The sequence below is a fragment of the Oreochromis aureus genome, linkage group 20, assembly GCF_013358895.1.
Source record: "Oreochromis aureus strain Israel breed Guangdong linkage group 20, ZZ_aureus, whole genome shotgun sequence".
NCBI classification, from domain to species: Eukaryota; Metazoa; Chordata; class Actinopteri; order Cichliformes; family Cichlidae; genus Oreochromis; species Oreochromis aureus.
In genome coordinates, this window is record NC_052961.1 from 1,795,235 (window position 1) to 1,816,750 (window position 21,516).

At 43.0% G+C, this 21,516-nt stretch overlaps 1 protein-coding gene and 1 long non-coding RNA gene across 3 annotated transcripts in view; both read left to right on the top strand.

The window, feature by feature from the left end:
* Window positions 1–21,516, top strand: part of LOC116327427 (L-rhamnose-binding lectin CSL1-like) — a 70,464-nt gene that overhangs the window by 10,779 nt on the left and 38,169 nt on the right. The gene's annotated exons all lie outside the window — the stretch shown is intronic.
* LOC120435333 lies at window positions 7,285–12,239 on the top strand. The gene is made up of 3 exons (XR_005609657.1): window positions 7,285–7,425; window positions 7,895–7,927; window positions 12,182–12,239. It is a non-coding gene; the product is annotated as an uncharacterized LOC120435333 (long non-coding RNA).

Here is a 21,516-nt window from a genome sequence, read left to right on the forward strand (position 1 = left end):
TTGATCAACAATCACTGAAAGCCCTCCTTTCCACTTCTTCTTTGTATAAGTTGGCCACAATGGTTGAATCTGGGGAGCCCATGGCACACCCATGTTTCTGCCTGTAAAACTGACCCTTGTATGTGAAGTAGGTGGAATGAAGACACAGTTCCAAAAGCAAACACACTTGTTCGATGCTGAGAGTGGTCTTGTTGCTGAGGTTGGGGTCATCCTGTAATCTCTTACAGACTACCTCCAACACTTCAGTGACTGGAACGCAAGTGAAGAGAGATGTAACATCAAACGAGTTACATCTCATAGTTTCATCTGCCTCCATAATGACATCTCTCAGTTTCATTGAACTCTAGAAGTTGAGGACCGACGCTGGAAAATCCATTCACCAACTCTCTTTGAATGGTACTCGTGGCCACTGATCAATGGTCAGGACAATTTGCATATTAATGATTATAAACTGACCTGACAGCCTATTGTTAGTCAGTATTGCTAAATTTATTCATTATGCAAATGTACTGTTTCTAAGGTTGGAAACCTGCAGTCAGCTGAGACTGAAGAAGTCACTTGGATGAAACGTTTCTCTTGCTGAAAGCGTTTCATCCAGATGAACAGAATCCACTTTCTGGTATTTCCTTACCTGGATGATTGAGCACGCATCTCAATATTCACTTTAATGATGATTGATGCATTTATTTAGCTTTTGTTAGTTCTAATGAAACAGGAAGCACACACACCTGTGGACACTCTCACAAGTGGTGTCACGTCTTACTAAATCACCCAATTTATCCACAAGACCATCAGACTATTTGTGTATTAAACTGTGATGATGAAGAAGAGCTGATTTGGACTACAGTATGCTGAGAAATGAGGGTTAGAATTTGAGCAGATTTCAAACTTTGGAGACTGAAAGTGCTGCTTCATCTTATACAACCACAGCATGAAATATCCACACTACTGCTGTTAGAGTTTAGTTTCATATCAATGAACAAAGGATGTTCAGTCATAATATCACGTTATTACAATATACATAATTATCACGTTTGTACAATATAAATATTATATTGTACGAACGTGATAATTATGTATATTGTAATAACGTGATATTATGTTGTTCAAACGTGAAAAGTATCTTGTTAGAACAATAAACTTTTCACGTTATAACGTGATATACTTCTATTTTTCTTTTGCCTGGGTGGCAGCTCTACGCTTCCGTAGATCATTGATCAGTTTCATGATTGAAGTAGCAGCAGGAAGGTGAGGGAGAGAGAGAGGCAGTCGCTCCATATATCGGTTGTTAAGCTTAACATGGGAACGCTTTACAAACATTCAGAGATGAACTTACACACTTGCTTTACTTCTCTCTGGGATAACTTCCTCGGAGATGAAATGCTGGTTTGGTAGCGAGGCTACAAATACACACAGCCGCTCTATCACGTGAGCACACTGCTCCCACGTGCTACGGTTATGAGCCGAGTTACGCCGTGTCGCAAGTTTTGTGAGGTGCTTTCATGATATTTAATGGATAGGATTACATGGGGGCCTGCTGGCCTGCTGGCCCCGAGCAGCTTTTTAATTAAAGTGCTATGCAAATAACCTACTTAAAAACACCACAGTGTGTTAGAACAGGAACAGGAAGTGATACTCTACCACAAAGAGAGCGAACACCAAGTGACAGCAGAAAATAGTTTCAGTTCTTTAGCAGATCCTGAGTGAACGGATTGAAATCACAGTTTTCAGAAAGTTCTTGAGAACATTTTCTATGCTCAACTTCATGTTGGATTCTTACACATCGTTTTTCTGTTGAAAAACATGTTAACATATTATTTCATGTACCTCTGCTCTATTAACTTTACATCATTTTGCAGCTGGTTCCTCTAAGACCTGCCCTCCTGGTTGGACTTGGTTTGGAGGTCGCTGTTTCATCTTTAACAGCAGCATGAAGATCTGGACTGATGCTGAGGTACATTAGCAAATAGCAGCAGCTGTCACTGCATCACTGATGATACAAAGAGTTTCTGTCTTTGTTTGATTTTAAATGCATTCTCACACTTTTCATCTTCTGTGGTCTGCACCTCATCTTCCTCCTCAGAGTTCCTGTGAGACACTCGGTGGACATCTGGCCTCATTCCACAACACAGCTGAGTACACCTTCATCAGAAAGCTCATTTACACAGCAGCAGGGTCATATACAGCAGCCTGGGTTGGAGGCAACGATAGAGAGACTGTAAGTGTTTCATAGATAAAGAGGATGAGCTGCAGCTTTTTCTGATATTTCATATTTTTCTCTTCATATTCATCAGTTTGATTCAAAGTGCAACATGTGACAGACTGATTAATCAGGACTTTGTTCCTGGAGACAGATGTTGCTGCTGACTTGATTTTTCTTTTCATTTTTCACCTCCACAAACAAAATGAACCTTCACTGTCTTCGAGTGGTGTAAGAGGTCTCATGTCTGCACTCTCTGCATAGATGCACCAAAGTACATCAGAACAAACTGAACCTCAAACTTTATTCTTTCAGGAAACTGTGTGGATGTGGAGCGATGGTTCCAAGTTTAACTTCAGAAACTGGGCCAGGGGACAACCTGACAACTATGGAGGAGGAGAAGATTGTATGATGATAAACTTTAGAGGTACAAACTGAATGTGGGGCTGTTGATGAAATGTGTTTGTTTTTATATTTGCTGAAGTCATGTAATCTTAGGTCTTTATAAGAACTGTGTTTTTATAAACATTTACTGCACAGACCTCTGATTTTATTTCTTTGTTTCTTCATTTTGATTTTTCTTTGCAGGACAAGATCATGTCAGTGATGCAGGGTGTCAGCGGACCTACTCTTTTGTTTGTGTCAGAGATCCATAACTGCTCCTTCGTGTCCTGACACATCTGACATGATGATGTCACTTCCAGCAGGATGTCAAGCCTCGATGACATCACTGCTGGAAGATGTGTTGACAAATATGATTTCATATCACAATAAACAGAAAAATTAATTTAGTAAAATTTAAAGGAATTTAAATGTTTACTTGAAAGTGAGTCAAGTGGGGAAACACTGCTGCTGTTCAGGATGCAGAGTGAAAGCTGGATGTGAGAGAGCGACTCTTCATGCACAGTCGAACAGAGAGCAGGCTGCTGCAGTGGCTCAGGCTACAGAAAATAAATGTGTGAATGACCTCAGGAGATTTTTATGTTGTGTGAAAGTTAAATATTAATCAGACTGAACCTAAACTTCTGCCAACAGGTTTATGTTTGTGTTTTGGGGATTGAGCAGAAGAAACTCTATTTTATTCTATTCTATTCTTTTATCATTGCCACTGTATTTTATACAGAAATAAAAAAAAATCATGTGACTCATTTTTTGTATATTTTAGTGTAAAATTGCAAATGATATAAATTACTTTGGATTTAAGATTTTTAAGATGATTCTATATTTGAGCTTTTTACTCTTTAACATGTTTTTGATTCACTTTTTTCTTCTGACTCTTTTGCTGCTGTAACAGGTGAAATTTCCCAGTGTGAGATTAAATAAAGTTATCGTATCTTAATGAGTCAGAGTCTGAATAATGTGATGGAAAATGTAATATAACATTAGAATAAAGAAATATACATTTATGGATGACATAAACAGCTTAAATTTGCTGTGATGACAGTTAGCTATTGTGAGATTATTCTGTTATCATATGTTACCTTATATCTGTAATCAAAGTAGTTGAATTATGATACTGCTGTAGATCATATTATACCCCTTAATATAGAGTGTGTGATCAGTATGTAGTTTTAGTTTGCATTATACTTCTGACTTAAAAGAGTGTGAAAATCATTAGATCTATTGGATTGACCTGTACTACTCGACACTGTTGAATGTGTTACACTGTTTCTTGACATTTCATACTGCTGAATCATGAAGAGAAGGTTGTGTGCAGGAGACCTTGTGTCTAGAATAGAAGAGAAGACCACATTCCATACCCCCACCTTTACGGAGAGCAGAAAAACAGGGAGCCGAGGTCATAACTTAGGCGCCGTAAGAGAGAAAGAATGTGAATGTTTAGGCTTTTACGACTAGGTGGGGGCCACTAGAGGCTATAAGAAGCTGAGTAACCCGTCACCATTTTGAGACTTGCTGTGACCCTCTGCAGGCAGGTCTCCCCATCATGATGGTTCTTATGCTCTTAAGTGTTGAATTATATGGAAATAAATGATTGTTGATTGAGCATTTATACACCGAGTATTGTCCTTCCTTCAGCCCAAAGATTAAAAGAATTGGGAGATTTTAACAGCAATAATCAGACCTCTACAAACAGCTGATAACTAGAAGCGACCTGCCACAGCCATGAATGTTTTGTTGTTTTTTTCTCCCCATCCCTCATATCCACTTGTGTGAGTTGGTGTGTGTGTGCGGCAGTGTCCGGGGTTTCCGGAGATGTCAGGCCCAGAGAGTTTCCCGCCGTTAAGCCAGCCACACCTGCAAGATAATGACACTCACCTGTTGCTGATCAGCTTCATCTGAGGAGCTACTTTAACAGAGGAGCTGAGCTGCAGTCAGAGCTGGTTCCCTGTGAGAAATCCGGCAGTTCCTAGCCAGTGTACTAAGTCTAAGGAGCTTGGAAAGAAATCTGGGACTCTCCACCATTTTACCCTAGAACTGAAGAAGCTTCTTGAATGAGAGGTGAAACGTCTTCAAGCAACTTAAAGAAGTCCAGATGCTTTTCTTTCCAAGCTCCTTACGGTGCGTTCACACCGAACGCGATAGACGCGAGCGAAAACGCCCCAAACGCCCCTAATTTGACGCGTGCACATTCGCACCTCAACGGGTGTCCAAGAAAAATCCATCGCGCACGCGCGTGAACCGGAAATGTGGGAGGAATGTGGGAGGAAGTTTTATTATGCTGTGCTTTTTCTCCGTCTGCGCGCCACTTTCGTGCGCCTTTTTCCCTCGCGGTGCGAGACTTTGTTGTCTGGGTCAACTTTGCTAGCGAGAGACAGAGAGAGGCGTTGAAAGGCTGCTCCAACGGAACTTATTGTTTCGGAGGAAAACACGAACACAGTGTACAGTCGAGTCTTGGGTGGCTGTAGCTCAGAAGTGCCCAGAAGGTCAGTGGTTCGATCCAAATATCCTTGGGCAAGATACTAACACCATGTTTGCCTACTGGTGGTGGTCAGAGGGCCCGGTGGCACCAGTGTCTGGCAGCCTCGCCTCTGTCAGTGCGCCCCAGGGTGGCTGTGGCTACATGTAGCTGCCATCACCAGTGTGTGAATGTGTGTGTGAATGAATTTAGTGTAAGGCACTCTGGGGTCCTTGGGGACTGAGTAAAGCGCTATACAAATGCAGGCCATTTTAATAGCTTACTTACAACTGGGCTCGTCAGGCACTCTTCTTGGCTGCAGTGGTTATTATTATACTTCCAGCTCCCGTTTCTGCTCGATGACAACTCTACTTTTCCACTCCCCTTTCTCTCCCTCCCTCGCTCACAGACATATAACGTGTATGGCAGTCCATTCTCCCTGCAGCACGGACTACACTGCCCATGAGGCTACATTCTTTAGGGCCATGCCTGTAACACTCTGCCTATTGCCTTCACATTAAATTATTTTCTGAATAATAATTTTTTTAAATATTTCTTCACGTCATTATGCGGCTGCAAGTAGGGGTGACATGGGCCGCGAGATTGAGTCACAGGCATGAGAGCCTCTTAACGCGTGTTTTGTTTGGGTTTCCCCCAGCGTGGAATTACCAAAAATAGAGAGGGGACAGCCTAACATATGAAACAGGATAAGACCGCCGTGTAATCCATTTATTTGAACAAAGTAACTGTAATCTGATTACCACCTTTATAAACAGTAACTGCACTTAGTGGACCTTTGTTCCTCACTATCTCTTCTTGGACCCCCTCGTTGTTCTTCCCAACTTTCTCTGTGAGTCTGTCAGCCATAGAAGAGAAACTTAATGTTTGCCTTTCATGTTAGCTAAAGCTACTTTTCCACTTAATTGATTTCTTTCTTATATTCCTAGTTCTGAATATATGATGCAGCATATTATTTAAATCGTGTATTTAATTTATTTGCTGGGATTTTCATCACTTTGCAAATCTGATTAACATCAGTGATCTTCAGCTCTTGTAGGCAGCAGGTTTCCATGTAGCCATGGAAACAGTGGAGAAGTAATAATAATAATAATGGATTGCATTTATATAGCACTTTTCTAGGCACCCAAAGCGATTTACAGTTCCACTATTCACACACACACACAGTACGAAGAACACAGAAGTGATCGTGCATATATTTGGACTGCTGTCGACTTTTTCACTCTGTGTGTTTATACATCTCTCTGCACTTAATTATTTGTTATGATTATTAATCTCTGGCTCTCTTCCACAGCGTGTCCTTGTCCTGTCTTCCTCCCCTCAGCTCCAACCGGTCTTTGCAGATGGCCCCGTCCCTCTGGAGATTTCTTCTTATTTAAAAGGAGTTTTTCCTTCCCACTGTTGCCAAGTGCTTGTTCTTAGGGAGTCATCTGATTGTTGGGATTTCTCTGTATTTTTGTAGGTCCTTATACTATAAAACACCTTGAAGAGACTGCTTTTGTGATTTGGTCCTTCGAATCCATGAATCCACTTCCTCTGTGGTCTCTGACCAGAGAGACGTGTGGAGATGTTTCATGCAAATCAGAATATTTTCCAGTCAAATGTGTTCTCAGCTGTACTCCTGCTGCAGCCTGTCTGTTACATTCATATTATATCAGCAGTGACCTATCTTTTTTATACTTTCATCATTCCAAACATCCAGTAAATCATTAAATAGCCCTCATAAATATCTGCTGTACCACCCCATTTATAAACACTGTAAACACTGGTGTGTTGAACACCCACAGCTGTTGCTGCAGTGTGCATGTTTGTCTGTGTCGTCCACTTGGTCTCCGTCCTCTTTGTTCTCTCTTTAGGACGCTGTTAATGAACAGGGGAGTGTCACTTTCTCTCTGAGCTGATCAGGGCCTCTGAACTGTTCTGTGCTCTTCATTTAAATCCAGACGTGATCACATTTTCAAACTGTAGCTCCTAAACTTTGGAACAACATGTTTGCTATCATTTACATCATGTTAACACAATCATTTTTACTAAATGTTAAAATAAATGTAATCTACCATTAGTCATGTTTAAAATGATGATGTGAGCCTCTCCCAGCAGTCATAGGTCAGCTGAGCCAGGCTTATATAACTTTTAATGTAAAGTAGTTTTATTTCCTGCTGCAGCTGAGAAGGAACATATTCTGCTTTCCCATTGGCTGTGCTTTGCATACATACACATATAGATCACAGGTGTTACTGAAACAGAGTAAATCCAGCAGCTCTGTGTTTGATCCTCCATCAGCTCAGCTCTTCACTGTAATCCAGATCTCCTAACATGATGCTCTGCTCCGGACTCAGCAGCACACTGTGTGAGTACAACACACTGATAATCCTTTATTTATACATGAAATCAGCTGCACATGTTCAGTCTAATCCTTTTCTAGCTTTCCACTGTGCTGTACTGTGACATGCTTTTCTAAAGATTCTGCTTTATTGGATCAGTTAATCTAACATCCTAAATAAATGTTTGTATCACCTCAGCAGGACAGTTAGGCTTCAGAGTCCTGAGAGGAATTCATGGCTGATCATTTACTATGAAGAGTTGAAGTCAAACTGTCAACACAAATAAGTTTATTGACAAAAGTTGGAAACATGAACAGAATAAATGTGTCATTGAAATCTGCTGTTTAGAAAGAGTTTTCACAAGAATCCAGGTGTGAATGAAAGCAGCAGCTTTCTCCTCTTTGGTTTTCATGAATCTGTTTCATGTTTTGAGGTGAATTAAACTTCATATCAAACACACAGTCTGACACTGAGCTTTCTTTCTGTCTCTGTCAGTGCTGGCAGCAACGTGTTCACTCATCACTTCAGGTAAATGCTGTTTTACTGCTTCTCACATTTTGGTCACAAAGAGCCTTTCTCTTGACTTTATACCTCCATCATGCGAATCATTGAACCTGAGCTCTTCTTCTGCGTGTCTAACTACTGAACAACTATCACACATCACAAGTTTTTATTTCTCTGCCATCAGAGATGTTTTTATGAAGGAAAAACAATTTTTCCAGGCTGATGATCTTCTAGTGAGAAGCCATGTCCTCTCCAGCTTGCGAGTTATCTGCTTTAAGATGGATGTTTGGGAGCGACAGGAAGAAGTCAAGTACTTCTGAAAAAGTACTTATCTTATCTCACCTTATCTCTTATTAAAATTATTATTAAGATAATCGACCTCTGTTGGGGTAGCGTTCAGGTAGCTGGTCTGCTCTGTGTCTACACAAGTCACTGAGGAAGCTAGCGGTGGATAAATTATATTCTTAAACTCAGTTACAGTACTGTCAGAAAGATATATGCTATTATAAAGTCTACTCCCCACTACTGTGTAATCAATTATTTTAAATTTAAATGTTATCAGGAAATGATCAGACAAGAGAGGATTTTCAGGAAACACTGTTAAATGTTCAGTTTCTATGTCATATGTTAACACAAGATCAAGATTTTACATTTTAAAAGAAGCCAGTTGAACTAAATGACATCAAAGCATTTTCATCAAGATAATACATCCCTAATACACAGGCTTCCAACCTTATAAACAGTACATCTGCATAATGACTGAAACCAGCCCACTGAAGGAACAATGGGCTGTGAGGTCAGTTCCTTCATCATTAATATACAAATTCTCATGACCATCGATCAACAAACACTGATCAATGGCCATGAGTACCATTCACAGAGAGTTGGGGAATGGCTGCAATCACAGCATTGTAAGATGGTGACAGATGTACCCTTAGGCCCCCTCCTCCATTCAGAGATGGTCTTTCCCTTTTCACGTAAATGGCCTCCTTGACTCCGCCCTCAAACCAGCGTTCCTCCCTGTCCAGGATGTGTACATCCTCATCGTTGAAAGTGTCCACTGGCCTGTAGGTGTAAATAGACTGCAGAGTCCTGGCCTGATGAGGTTGCTCTTCTGTGTTGTGCCATCCGCTTCACCAGAGGTTGTTTGGTTTCCCCGATGTATAAATCCTGGCAATCCTCCTGGCACTTAACAGCGTACACTATGTTACTCTGTTTGTGTCGGGGGACCCGATCCTTGGGGTGGACCAGTTTTTGGCGCAGCGTATTTTGGGGTTTAAAAGCCACAGAGACCCGGTGTTTAGAAAAAATGCGTCTCAACTGCTCCAATAGATGGGGAAAGATGGGGAAGGGAATCCACAAATCACATGCTTTTCTCTGATCACACTCCACGCTCTTCGTTCGCTCACTCACGCTCCTTTCACTCCACGTCACTCAGCTGCACTCGGTAATCCTGGGAAGAGTTACACAGACGGGTCCAAGGAATCTATATACTAGTACTAATTTATATACTAGTTCTAGTATATATATTAATGACCATATCGGCCCAATATCAAACAGAAGCTGTAAATTCAGCTCTGTAGAGCAGGCAATCAAGATGAAACAGTTCATTATATAATTTAGAGGATCATCATTTAGCCTGGAGAAATAGTTTGCTGCTTTATAAGAAAGCCCTCCGCAAAGCCAGAACATCTTACTATTCGTCACTGATTGAAGAAAATAAGAACAACCCCAGGTTTCTCTTCAGCACTGTAGCCAGGCTGACAAACAGTCAGAGCTCTACTGAGCCAACCATCCCTTTAACGTTAACTAGTAATGACTTCATGAACTTCTTCAAATAAAATTTTTATCATTAGAGAAAAAATTACCAATAATCATCCCACAGATGTAATATTATCTACAGCTACTTTTAGTATTGATGTTAAGTTAGACTCTTTTTCTCCAATTGATCTTTGTTAGGTTTTTGTATTGTGATTGTCATTTATGCTTAGAATATACCCATATATGCTTAGAGTTTTATAATCAGTTGTAGAGTGGTAGAGGTTTTGATCCTTAATAGTCTGCAAACTTTGTGTGCATTCGTGGAGCATGGGAGAGGTCGTACCTTGTCTTATTGTTTTATGGTAGGATAAACGTGTTTTAGTCTAAGTGCCTAAGTGTTTAGATGGACGGCTTTGGGGAGTCTTCCTGGGGTCTAATTTTGACCCCAGACACACAGACACACACACACACACACACACACACACACACACACACACACACACACACACACACACACACACACACACACACACGGTATTCTTTGTTCACATGCATACCTATGTAAGATGTCATATGTTAATGAACCTATGCATATTCATGTAACCACAATAACAAAGCAGTGTTACGGGAGAGCAGACAAGAGCAACTGGGGTCAAGCGAAGGAACAGCGTTTGTCCGGTTCTCTCCCGTGCACGTGAAACATAAAGAACTTTGCCTACTTCGTGTCTTGATTGTTGTGTAATTAAATTGTCTTCAACGTTCCAGCGAATAGGTTCAAGCTACAAACCTATCAATCTTTCTGAGTTAACTTCAATAATTAATTCCTCCAAACCATCAACGTGTCTTTTAGACCCCATTCCTACAAAACTGCTCAAAGAAGTCCTGCCATTAATTAATGCTTCAATCTTAAATATGATCAACCTATCTCTAATAATCGGCTATGTACCACAGGCCTTCAAGCTGGCTGTAGTTAAACCTTTACTTAAAAAGCATCTCTAGACCCAGCTGTCTTAGCTAATTATAGGCCAATCTCCAACCTTCCTTTCATATCAAACATCCTTGAAAGAGTAGTTGTCAAACAGCTAACAGATCATCTGCAGAGGAATGGCTTATTTGAAGAGTGTCAGTCAGGTTTCAGAGCTCATCACAGCACAGAAACAGCTTTAGTGAAGGTTACAAATGATCTTCTTATGGCCTCTGACAGTGGACTCATCTCTGTGCTTGTCCTGCTAGACCTCAGTGCTGCGTTTGATACTGTTGATCATAATATCCTATTAGAGCGATTAGAACATGCTGTAGGTATTACAGGTACTGCACTGCAGTGGTTTGTATCATATCTATCTAATAGACTCCAATTTGTACATGTAAATGGAGAGTCCTCTTCAGACACTAAGGTCAATTATGGTGTTCCACAGGGTTCAGTGCTAGGACCAATTCTGTTTACATTATACATGCTTCCCTTAGGCAGCATCATTAGAAGACATAGCATACAGTTTCACTGCTATGCAGATGACACGCAGCTCTATCTGTCCATGAAGCCAGGTAACACACACCAATTAGTTAAACTGCAGGAATGTCTTAAAGACATAAAGACCTGGATGGCCGCTAACTTTCTGCTTCTTAATTCAGATCAAACTGAGGTTATTGTACTCGGCCCTGAAAATCTTAGAAATATGGTATCTAAGCAGATTCTTACTCTGGATGGCATTACCTTGGCCTCCAGTAACACTGTGAGAAACCTTGGAGTCATTTTTGACCAGGATATGTCCTTCAATGCACATATTAAACAAATATGTAAGACTGCTTTCTTCCATTTTGCAACATCTCTAAAATTAGAAATATCCTGTCTCAGAGTGACGCTGAAAACTAGTTCATGCATTCATTACTTCCAGGCTGGACTACTGTAATTCATTATTATCAGGATGTCCTAAAACTCCCTGAAAAGCCTTCAGCTGATCCAAAATGCTGCAGCAAGAGTCCTGACAGGGACTAGAAAAGAGAGCAGATTTCTCCTGTTTTGGCTTCCTTCATTGGCTTCCTGTTAAATCCAGAATTGAATTCAAAATCCTGCTCCTCACATACAAGGTCTTAAATAATCAGGCCCCATCTTATCTTAATGACCTTGTAGTACCATATCACCCTATTAGAGCACTTCGCTCTCACACTGCAGGCTTACTTGTTGTTCCTAGAGTATTTAAAAGTAGAATGGGAGGCAGAGCCTTCAGTTTTCAGGCCCCTCTTCTGTGGAACCAGCTTCCAGTTTGGATTCAGGAGACAGACACTATCTCTACTTTCAAGATTAGGCTTCAAACTTTCCTTTTGCTAAAGCATATAGTTAGGGCTGGACCAGGTGACCCTGAATCCTCCCTTAGTTATGCTGCAATAGACGTAGGCTGCCGGGGATTCCCATGATGCATTGAGTTTTTCCTTTCCAGTCACCTTTCTCACTCACTATGTGTTAACAGACCTCTCTGCATCGAATCATATCTGTTATTAATCTCTGTCTCTCTTCCACAGCATGTCTTTATCCTGTCTTCCTTCTCTCACCCCAACCAATCACAGCAGATGGCCCCGCCCCTCCCTGAGCCTGGTTCTGCCGGAGGTTTCTTCCTGTTAAAAGGGAGTTTTTCCTTCCCACTGCCGCCAAAGTGCTTGCTCATAGGGGGTCATATGATTGTTGGGTTTTTCTCTGTATGTATTATTGTGCGATCTACTGTACAATATAAAGCGCCTTGAGGCGACTTTTGTTGTGATTTGGCGCTATATAAATAAAATTGAATTGAATTGAACTGAATTGAATAAAACGCTGGACAATTTTTTTTTCTTTTCTTTTCTTTTTCATTTTCAACTCAGTTTCGCTGCAAATAAAGAAAGTGTTCAGGTTTGAGTTCAAGGGGATGTTCTTTAGCTTAGTTCAAGAAAGTTGTGAAATTCAGAGGATCACATCTAGAAGGCTCAGAATAAGATCTATTAATCAATCAGTAACAGTTAATAACAATTGGCACCTCTACTGAAGAAACACCACAAAATATTGTCAAATTTGTAAAATGGAACTGTAGTGGACTCAGAGGACCAGTCAAATGAGGAAAAAAGTAAATGCGTATATAATTTTTTTTGCACGAAATGCATCTGAAAGTAAAAGACCACAACAGATTACGTTGCAAATGGATAGAACAAATATTTCACTCCACCTTTAATGCAGGAAGCAGAGGCACAGCTATACTAATTAACAAAACAGTATCATTTACTGCAGCAAAAATATTACCAGGGTAGATATATTATTGTACCTGGCAAACTTCATGGTCATTTAGTTACATTAGTAAACATTTACACCCCAAATGTGGACGATGAGCAATTTATACGGTCGATAATTTCAAAGCTACCAGATATCGACACTTACCAATTAATTATAGGAGGTGATTTTAACTTGAATACAGACTGTAAAGTATGCAACACACACTGTGATTGTGCTGACGAGTATTGTGTTTATTTGACAGTTCTGCATTCTTGGGAAACAGTCTGTTCCGGTCCAGCCCTCTCTCTCGCTCGACTCTGCCGTCACTATATAGACAAACAGAAAGAAAACACTGTCATCAAACAATCGCCACCACCTGTGGCTCACCTGCCTCCCGGTACCACCCCCTTGAGCTCACTGCACCACTCCTCCCCTCCATCCGCGCCAGCGACCACACCTCCGCCATCGCCTGACTGAGGCCGAACCTACACCTCCCCCCATGAGCAGGAAAGGAAGTCGGCCAGCGGCATGCGCACCCCCGGCCTGTGGACCACCTTGAAGTTAAAAAGGCTGCAAAGCCAGATACCACCACGTGATCCTTTCATTGGCATCCTTCGGACCATGCCCTGGAGCCACTGCAGCAGGGCATGGTCCGAGCACCGGATAGCCAGGCACTCTTTCTCCACAGTGCTGTACTGTCTGTCACGCTCCGACAGCTTCCAGCTAATGTAGAGCACGGGCCGGTCGACCCCCCTTACCTGCTGGGAGAAAACGGCCCCCAGCCCTGTGTTCGAGGTGTCAGTCTGCAGAACAAAAGGGAGGGAAAAGTCAGGAGTGTGGAGCAGCGGCTCCCCACAGAGGGCTTTCTTCACCTGCATAAGCCCCAGAACTGTCTCACCTCCTTCTTCATCTTGGGGTGCCAGCAGGATGAAATAGCTGCTGTCTTCTCCACCTGTGGACGCACCTGCCCGCCCCCAAAGTGGTACTCCAGATACTGTACCTCCCTCCATCCAACCGCACACTTCTTCGGGTTGGCTGTGGGCCCCTGCTGACTCAGGGACTCCAGGACCATGGCCACCAGCTGCAAATGCTCCGCCCAGGTGTCACTATGGATGATCACATCATCCAGGTAGGCGGCAGCATACGCTGCGTGCGGACACAGCACCCGATCCATGATGCGCTGAAAGGTGGCCGGGGCTCCGAACAAGCCGAATAGAAGCGTAACGAACTGGTACAAACCGTACGGAGTGAATAAGGCCGTTTTTTTCCTTGGACTCCACAGACAAGGGAATCTGCCAGTAGTCCTTGGTTAAATCCAGTGTCGTGAAAAAACGGGCCGTGCCTTAACCGGTCCAGGAGCTCGTCGACCCGGGGCATGGGATAAGCATCAAAGTGTGACACCTCATTCACCTTGCGATAGTCGACACAGAACCGTATACACCCATCCTTCTTCACCGCGTGAACAATGGGGCTACACCCGGCGCTGTGTGACTCTTCTATTACTCCTATTTTCAGCATTTTGGCTAATTCCCTCTGAACGATTTGCCTTTTGTGTTAACCTCTTGAGCCCCAAGGTGTTTTCTGAGCTTCCTGCTCGAAAATGCAATGCCTCAATTAAATTGATTATTTCTCTGCAATTACAAACTCCGTCCTTACAATCTTTGTATCAAAATGAAGCTAACACTTGGGACATTTAATCAGAGGTGTAAATATTAAAGCGGATATTACTGTGTCAAAGTTACTGAGACTGGAACACAGAAAAAGGAAGTAGATTTTATTCTCGCCTAATTTTTTTCTTCTTTTGCGGCTAATTCGGTGAATTTTGGTCCGATCGTGGTCAAACTTCGTGTGTTTACGCAGTGATAGCCCTGGAAGCTAGCCAGCCTATTTATAACCGGTTACATGAAGTCTGAAGACTGTCTGGTTCTCGTTTGCGTGTTTAGCGGACTTCTGCGCATTACGTAACTGCTCGTTTAATCGCGGCTTGTTTGCGGTGTGTTTGGTGGTTGTAGAAATGGTTTATATGACATTGTAGCTGAGATTCTGAGGTTTCTGTGGATACCACACATGTCTGGAGTTATATTTCTCAACCGGCGTTATAACCGATTAAACGTGATCTCCTCCCTTTTGCCCCCGGTACCGGGGGCGTGGGGCTTAAGAGGTTAAGGAAGCCTGTAGGGCTGTGAACGCACCGTCACGCCAGGCTGAGTTTCAAAATTATGCTCAATGAGAGATTTGTGGCCGGTCAGGGGGGAGAACACGTCCGCAAAGCGCTGTTGCAACGTGGCAACATCCGCTCTCTGGGCCTGTGTGAGATGGTCATCACAATGGAGGGAGGCGGAAATGATGGAATTTGGCACCTCCGGCCACAACTCATCTCTCTCCCTAACCAGGCTCACCAGAGAAGTGGTCTCAACCTCCCTCCATGCTTTCAGGAGGTTGAGGTGATAAATCTGCATGGCCTCCCCTGTCCGACCATGCGACCTCAGTCAACGTCCCCCACCCACTATGTGACCACGAAGGGTCCTTGCCACTTGGCGAGTAACTTTGAGCTAGAAGAAGGGAGTAATACAAACACTTTGTCTCCCGGTGAAAATTGCCTGAGTTTAGCCCCTCTGTTATACAGGCGCTGCTGACGCTGCTGGGTCAGGAGGAAAATTCTCCAGTGATAACCTCCCCAAAGTCTGGAGTTTCGCTTTCAGGTCCAACACGTACTGAATCTCATTCTTTAAAGGGCTCGGACCATCCTCCCAGCTTTCTTTAATCAGGTCGAGCACCCCACGCGTCTTCCTGCCGAACAGCAGTTCAAAGGGAGAAAATCCCATGGAGGCCTGGGGCACCTCCCGCACTGCAAATAACAGAGGGTCTAACCAACGATCCCAACTGCGTTCATCCTTGTGAATGAACTTACGAATCATGGACTTCAAAGTCTTATTCAGTTGCTCCACCAGCCCATCAGTCTGAGGGTGATAGACGGTGGTCCGAATAGATTTAATGCCCAACAATTTGTACAGTTCCCGCAGTGTGTGAGACATGAACGATGTACCGTGGTCAGTCAGTATCTCCTTCGGGATACCGACTAGGGAGATGACCTGAAACAGTGCCTGTGCCACGCTCTTTGCAGAGATGGTGCACAGTGGCACTGCTTCCGGGTATCGTGTTGCATAATCCACCAAAACTAATACAAAGGAATAGCGGCGTGCACTCCGGTGAAACGGCCCGATGAGGTCCATGCCAATGCGTTCAAACGGGACCTCCATTAGAGGGAGCGGGTGCAAAGGTGCCTTTGGAATGGCCGGCTGATTAACAAGTTGGCATTCTGGGCAGAATGCGCACCAGTGGCGCACATTAGCATGGACGCCGGGCCAATAAAATCGGGTTATGATGATGAAACCCCGGCCATTTCGTGCCCAAGATAAGGGGATACGACAGGCGTGGGCTAACCGCAGCCTTAAGTCTATGCGTTTTGCCCTTGTATTTTAACAACAGTGGCACTTTGGGATACTTGTGCACATCACCATGAACACACTTTACCTCCACCCACTCTGTCTCCAGCAATGCCCCAGAGTGAACCAAGCTTTGGTGTACAAGGGTCTGCGTACAGCCCCTGTCCACCAAAGCATGGCGTACACCCCCTTGAGTCCTCACCGGAATGCTGTATGTCCCTCCTGGACCGGAGGAGGGTGCTGGAGCATCGGCAACGTAGAACACCTGCCCCACTTCCATCAGAGGACAATCCCTCCTCAGGTGTCCCGGATGCCCGCACTTCCAGCACTCCTGCCCCTGCGTCTACACCGCTCTCCATGGTTCAGGGGCAGCGCTGGATGTCTCTGATCCCTGGGGAGGCAAGGCAGAAGAAAACAGATTAGGGCCACACCAGGGCCTGTCCTCCTGGTGCAGGCGCTGAAGCCCGTCACCTCGGTGCCGGCCCCGGGGCTTGCTTGCTCTGTGGCCGGCTGGCTCCCCCCGGTTCCTCTGCTTTGGCGGCCAGGTGATCCTCTGCTAGCGTGACTGTCGCTGGTCTATGGCACCGGACCTATCTCGCTGTCTTCACCGGCAGCCCCTCCACAAACTGCTCCAGTATGACTTTGTCAACCAGCTTGGCTTCTCTTGCCAACTGCCCCGGCTGCAGCCACCGTACCGCCGCGTCACAGAGCTTGCGAGCCCAAGCGAACGGCCAATCCTCCCCAGTCAGCTTGCAGGCACGGAACCGCCGGCAATGATCTTCCGGGGCGAGGCCTATCTGGTCCAACACAGCCCGGCTCACATCAGCGAAGCTGCCCTGTGAGGTCAGCTGCCGTTTGAGCCTCCCCCGACAGTAGTGGAATCAGCCGCGGGGCCCACTCCACTTGTGGCCACTGGCATGCCTCCTCCGTCACATGGAATGCCACCAAAAAACCTGGGGATCATCACCGTCCCCTATCCGGTGCATCGCTACCGACAGAGGCAGGGACTTTGGTAGCGCAGCAGCCCCAACCAGTTGCTCCAGGACCTTGGTCTGTTGGTCTGGGTGTTCCTGTAGCTTCATCAGGTGTTCCCGCTGGGCCATAGCCTGGTTTTGGCACATTGTTGCCAACTCCGCTAGCATCTTTGCCAACAACTGCACAGGCTGAGCGGGTGACGCATCGTGTGGGGCAGACATCCCACTTCCTGGGTTTTGGCACCACTTCTAAAGTATGCAATACACACGGTGATTGTGCTGACGAGTATTGTGTTTATTTGACAGTTCTGCATTCATGGGAAACAGTCCGTTCCCGTTCCAGCCTCACTCTGACATCACTATATAGGCAAACAGAAAGAAAACACTGTCATCAAACAATCGTCACCACCTGTGGTTCACCTGCCTCCCCGTACCGTCCCCTTGAGCTCACTGCACCACTCCTCCCCTGCAGCTGTGCCAGGGACCACACCCCCGCCTGACAGACCTTGATAGATCATCAAGTAGACCAGCCAAAATATCAAGATCGGCAAAAGCAATCCAGGAATTTATGGGAAATTATGGAATAATTGACCCGTGGAGTGCTCAAAATCCTAATATGCGACAATATTCATTTTATTCTCCAGTCCACCAGACATATACCAGGATAGACTTCTTTTTAATTGATTCTAAATTTCTACCATCAGTAAAACACTGTGAATATGACACAATAATGTTATCGGATCACAGCCCCCTTCTCTTGCAATTAGCCCTTGGGTACAATCATACAACAAAGCTATGGAGATTTGATAATAGTCTATGGTCAAATAAACAGGGGAAAGAAGAAATTAAGAATCAAATAGATTTTTATCTGTCAATTAATAACACCTGATGGGAAGCGCTAAAAGCGTATATTCGGGGACAGTTGATATCATGGAAGAGTATGATAAATAAACAACAAAGAGAAGAAGAAAGTCATATAAAAGACAAAATACAGGAAGTAGATAGACGACACTCGGTGCTGCCCTCAACAGTTGTGGATAAGAAGCAGACACAGGCAAGGAGACAGAACTGAACTTGAATGAAGAGCGAGCCTTAATTTGGCTGGAAGCAAGTGATACACATGAAACTATGAAGACTATGAAAAACAAAGAAACTATGACAACTGTGACTACTATGACTTTATAGTATGACTTCAAACTATGACATACGCTATGATTTAAACTATGACCAGATGTGAAAACACGGAAGTTCTGACAAAGACAGAATGGAAGACACAGACTAAATACACACAAGGAGTGATCAGGGGAAGTGGAAACATATGAGGAAACAGCTGACACAAATGCACATAATGACACAGGGGAGGTGTAAAACTAAGCACACTGACTAAGGGAAACACAGGACCTTTACAAAATAAAACAGGAAACGTAGACAAGTCAATACCAACTTAACAGACTTGGCACACATTAAAAAAAACTAGACAAGAACCTAGAAACCAAGGAGACAATGACAAATAATGGCTGAGCTTATCCTCAACTAAAACCTAAATAAGAACCAAACAAACTATATAATCACAAATCAAACATAAGACAAATACAAACTACACTCAGAGCGCTGGGTCAGAGACCCAGCCTGTGACATATATAATGAGGCGCTGGACAAAAAAGCCTTACCGCCAACTCTAAATCAGGCAAGCATCTCTTTGATCTATGAAAAAGAAAAAGACCCTTTAGACCCGGCACCATATAGACCAATCAGTTTAATCAACGTAGATAATAAGATACTTGCAAAGATTTTAGCAACATGCCTGGAAACAGTTCTGCCAACAATTATGTCTCAAGACCAAACAGGATTTATTAAAGACAGGCAGTTGTTTTTTTAATATTAGAAGACTACTAAATATTATCTATACGCAAGACAAGCATAATTCAAACCCTGAAATTTTACTTTCCTTGGATGCGGAGAAGGCTTTGACAGGGTCAAGTGGAATTATCTCTTCGGTTCAGATTTGGCCCCTAAATTTCTCTGGTTAAACTACTATACATCCAATCAAAAGTGTCGGTACAAACAAACAATGTTCACTCTGACTATTTTGATCTGAATTGCTTAACAAGACAAGGTTGTCCTCTCTCACCTCTGCTTTTTGCATTAACTATTGAACCTTTAGCTCTTTTACTGCATTCAACAAAAGAATATACGGGGATTAGAAGGGAAAAGCAGAACATAAAGTTTCGCTATATGCCGATGATTTACTACTGTATATCTCTAACCCTGCAAAATCATCATCAAGTCATCATGGAGATTTTGCTAAATTTTGGAGAAATGTCAGGGTACAAATTGAATTTATCCAAAAGTGTGTTGTTTCCAGTCAACTCTAAAGCAAAAGGAAACCCAAGTAGCTTCAACACCTTACCATTTAGAGTTTCTCATCAGTTCAAATATCTTGGAATAAATATCACTCAGGATTATTGTGGCTTATTTAAACATAATCTTTCTAAATTATATGAAGAAACCAGAAATAACATTGACAAATGGATTAATTTACCAATTTCATTAGCAGGAAGAATAAACATTGTTAGAATGAATATTCCTTCCAAATTCTTATTTTTATTTCAGTGTATCCCTATTGTGATTAATAAAGCTTTTCTTTTTTAATAAATTAGACTCCTTAACATCTTATTTCATATGGAACAGAAAAAACCCAAGAATCAAGAAGGGCTACCTGCAGAGACCGACAGGTCAGGGAGGGATGGGGTTGCCATGCTTCTGTCTTTATTATTAGTCATGTAATGTTCGTTCCATGTCACTTTGGTTGCGCACTCGGGGGCTGACTGGACAATGATGGAAAGTGAAAGTTGCTATCCCTCCTCATTAGAAGCTATGATCTATTCAGCTCTCCCTATCCCTAGACATGATTTTAAGAATCCGGTAGTCTCTGATACAATTAAAATCTGGACTCAGATAAGGAAACATTACAGGTGGAAAGACGCCTCCATACTAACTCCACTCATGAATAACGCAACATTCATGCCATCACTCTCAAACATCTCATTTCTCCAATGGAACCTCAAGGGGCTGCACTCAATAATCAGTAAGGTTTTTTCCCACATTCCAGCAATTGCAAGAAAAATTTAACTTGCTTAGTAATGACTTCTTCAAATACTTACAGATCAGAAGCTTTGTATAGAGTCAGTTTCCATCCTTTCCAGATCGACCCCCAGACTCTACCTTAGATAACTTATTCCAGCTTGACCCTCTCAAAAAAGGACTAATAACAAAAATTCACATTGTCACAACTGGATGGAACTACTACGCTTGATCATCTGAAAGATGCCTGGCAAAAGGACCTTGGTATGAGAATCACATATAGTCAATGGACAAAAGCCCAAGAAAATGTACATTCTTCCTCTGTTTGTATCCGTCACGGACTCTTACAGTTTAAAGTGTTACATAGACTCCATTTATCGAAGTTGAAACTGTCAAAAATGTTCCCCGATGTAAACTCATCCTGTAACAGATGTAAACAGCAACCTGCTTCACTGGTGCATATGTTTTGGAATTGTCCCTGTATAACAATATATTGGAATAATGTCTTTCAAACCTTGTCTAAGAGTCTAAAAAAAAAAAAAAAACCCACTTAAGCCAGATCCAATCTGTGCTTTATTTTGAGTGAAGCCGGTTGTTGTAGATTTATCAGCCACCCAAAATAATGTAATACGTTTTGTGACGCTGCTAGCACGCCGTTTAATTTTACTAAACTGGAAGCAAAGAGTGCCTCCTACCAAATCAGCGTTAATACAAGATGTAATGAGACATTTGCAGCTGGAAAAAATTAAACTCCTACTAAGGGGGAAGCTGGAAGAATTCCATTCAACCTGGCAACCTTTTTGTCACGGGGTGCCGAGGCAGGCCGTGTGAAGATTAGTAATGGACCCAAGATGCAGACTGCTTAAGTGGAGGGTGAGCTTTAATAACAACCGGTGAAATACAACACAACAGAAAGGGGGCGAGGAAAATAACAGAAAATACACTAAACTGGGAAAACTAAAACTAACACCAAAACCAGAACGAGGGTACCTTGCAGGGAGAATAACCAGGAGCACGGAGGAACAGACACAGAATGATGAAGGGGATGAACACAGACAAAACAGCAACGAGGACGAGGTAACACACACTATAAATACACACGCCAGGAATCAG